The following is a 3,019-nucleotide window of genomic DNA, read 5'->3' on the forward strand; positions in this document are numbered from 1 at the left end:
TAAACAGCCAAAATTCAGCTTTACCACACCCTTACCTCTTCCCAAACTTCATCCCAGTACCACAGGAATAGATCTGTTTATCTCATGTGGTCACTTATACATAGCTTTAAAAATTAATGGTTGCTAATGACCTGCAGTCCCAGAATCAAAAGCTCAGAGAAGAGCACAAATATCTTGGGATAATGAATTCTCTTTTTCATAGTCGGGCACTGCTGGCAAAAGGGAAATGAAAAGCTTTGCCTTTAATGTCAAATATATTTATCCACTTAAATCTGTAACTAAATGGCTCTAAGGAAAATGAAAGCACAGGAGTTCCTTTTAGGAGAAGAGTAGATTTTGTCTGAAAACAAGAAATATCCCTTCTAATGGGGGATAGTTGATCAGTAAATCCTAGAAGTTCATGCATTTAAAGATTTAAATACCATACTAGGAAAGAATTTGTTCATTCCATTCAGACTAACCAACATATTTCACAGAACTTGCAAGTCATGCTGGTGTCAACATCTTCAAAAAGAGCTGTCATTTTATTATTATTGGCAAATGTCTGGGTGCTGGCGAGGGAAGAGGCATTATTTCCAAGTGTGAGGAGGAAAAATAACAGTTAATGTAACAGATACCTACCACAAACAACAGAGATCATCCACATTTAATGCCTGGAGTAACCATATCCTCCTTCAGCTGATGGAGGTTGTATAGAAGCAGATGGAGTAAAATGCTAACAAACACCATGTACCAAATGTAATAGCAGATGTGAAAGCTCATCAGGATTATGCCATTGTGAGACTAATTGCCAGGGTGCCTGGAAGTTTTAGCAAGCATCTTTTCTTCCCCCACCTCTTCTCCCCTTCAGCCAGTGCTTATATTTTATTTATTTATTTAGGTTTTAACACCTCCTCGTGTGATTTGCAGGCAAGGGGAATCAGTTTCAGTATCAGTACAATGCCTCATACAACTCTCCTTCAGCTGAACATCTGTTTGACAGAAGGCTGCTGGAAGCTACATGCCAGTTTTGGGACTCTTTCTTGTAGTTTGTGTGGCAGAAGTGAAGTATTTCAAGTATTTAAGGGCCCATGGGACTCACCAGAGAGCAGGCATCTGTGAGGATTCATAGGCTGTGCAGAATGTCCACCAAAACTGATGCAGCCTGGTGAGAGCAGCTGAAGGTTAGTACCTTGCAGGGATGTTGGTCTGGCCTCAGGAGTGTTCAGGTGCTGGTTCTGGCTGTGCCTGCTGCCCAACATGAGCAGAAGAACCAGAAAAGTGCCTCCTAAAATGTAAGAAAGGCCTTTGAGTTTTGTGCCTGGCAATGAAAACTTCAGGATAGAAGCAATGTGGGTATTAAAACACTGGCACAGTTTGTCTTGAGAGGTGGTGGATACCTCATCCCTGGAAGTGTTGAAGGTCAGGTTGGATGGAGCTCTCAGTATCCTGGTCTGGATCTCCTTGTCCACAGTGCTTGGACCAGATGCTCTCTAAGAGACCCTTCTAACCATATCTATTATATTTTTATATGATTGCCTGTAAAAAATGGAACATATGAAGGAGAAAAATGTTGCTCCTCCAGAAAGAGAGGCTGCAGTTGTTGGTGTTTCGTTGAAGATCAGTGTATAAGAAAAAAGAGGAAGCTAGGAACAAAAATGGCCTGGGGAGTTAAAATCTTTGGCCACAAGAACAGTGCTGTTGCAGGAGGCTCCCAAGAGCCAGATAGGTGGTGGATTAGTGTGGTGAGATTTCCCTATGAATGAAATTTAAAATCAAATTCCCTACAACAGTTAAATCCTATAGGCGTGGTGTCCTCAGCAGGTCAGGCAGAGGCTGCATTTCTTCCACACCTTGTTGGCTGGCAGTAGAGGTTTTGTGGTGAAACACAGGCTTGTGGCACATCATGTACAGGGGTCCTGGTGCTTAAACTTCATCTGAAACAGGGAAAAAAAAGAAAGCTGATTCGTATTTTCTAACGTCAGTTTCAGGTGGATATTCCTTCCCAGATGCAGGAGAAATCCCTCTGGGATCTGCAGAAGATTCACAGGCTATTGAATAGGAAAATACTGGCACAGCATTACAGCAGCTGATGGAACAGCAGAGAGGAAAGGAGGGCTGAACTCTGCTCCTTGTCCCAGGCTCCTCTGTGGTCACTCCAAAAACAAAGCTAAGAGCAGGTGCAAGAATATCCACCAGTCAGAAGGTGCCATCAATAATAATGTGCTTTTCACCCAGCCTCAGATAAAGGAATGTGGAAAGCAGGAATGGGCTCAAAGTGGAAATGGAAATGTTTGAGTGAAATACGCCTAAGCTGGAAAGTGATGCAGATCATAGAATCACAGAATCTTTTGGGTTAGAAGATCATCTAATCCAAATCCTCCAGTCATGGGCAGGGACATCTTCTACTAGACCAGGTTTCTCAAACCTGGCCTTGAACTCTTCCACAACTTCTCAGGACAAACTGTGCCAGTGTTTTTCTGCCCTCAAAGCAAATTTTGTTCTAGTACCAAACCTAACCCTGCCCTCTGTCAATTTTAAGGCATTCCTCCTTGTCCTATCCCTCCATGGCCTTGACAAATGTCCCTCTCCACCTCTCTTGGAGCCCACTTAGGTACTGGAAGGTGCTGTAGGGTCTCCCTGGAGCCTTCTCCAGACTGAACAACTCCAGCTCTCTCAGCCTGTCTCCACAGCAGGGGTATTCCAGCCCTCTGCTCAGCTGGGTGATCTCCTCTGGACTGGCTCCAGCAGATCCAGATCCATCCCTCCTCCAGATGCTGCAACCCCAGAGCAGGACACGGCACTCCAGGAGGGGCTTTGCACGAGTGGAGTAGATGGGTAGTTGCAAACAAAACCCATCACTATATAATAGAGATATCTCAATTTAAACCTTCTAAAACTTGAATTTGTATTTCCTCTACTCCCTATCTCTGTTAGAAGATTCAGGTTCTCACCCTGGTGAGGCTGGATTGTGCTTATCAGCACCCAAGGCTTTATGTCACTGGGAGAGAAGTCAAAGATTTAAATGTAACTTTGCATT

The sequence above is a fragment of the Passer montanus genome, unplaced genomic scaffold (genome assembly GCF_014805655.1).
Source record: "Passer montanus isolate IOZ18808 unplaced genomic scaffold, ASM1480565v1 scaffold21, whole genome shotgun sequence".
Classification (NCBI taxonomy): domain Eukaryota; kingdom Metazoa; phylum Chordata; class Aves; order Passeriformes; family Passeridae; genus Passer; species Passer montanus.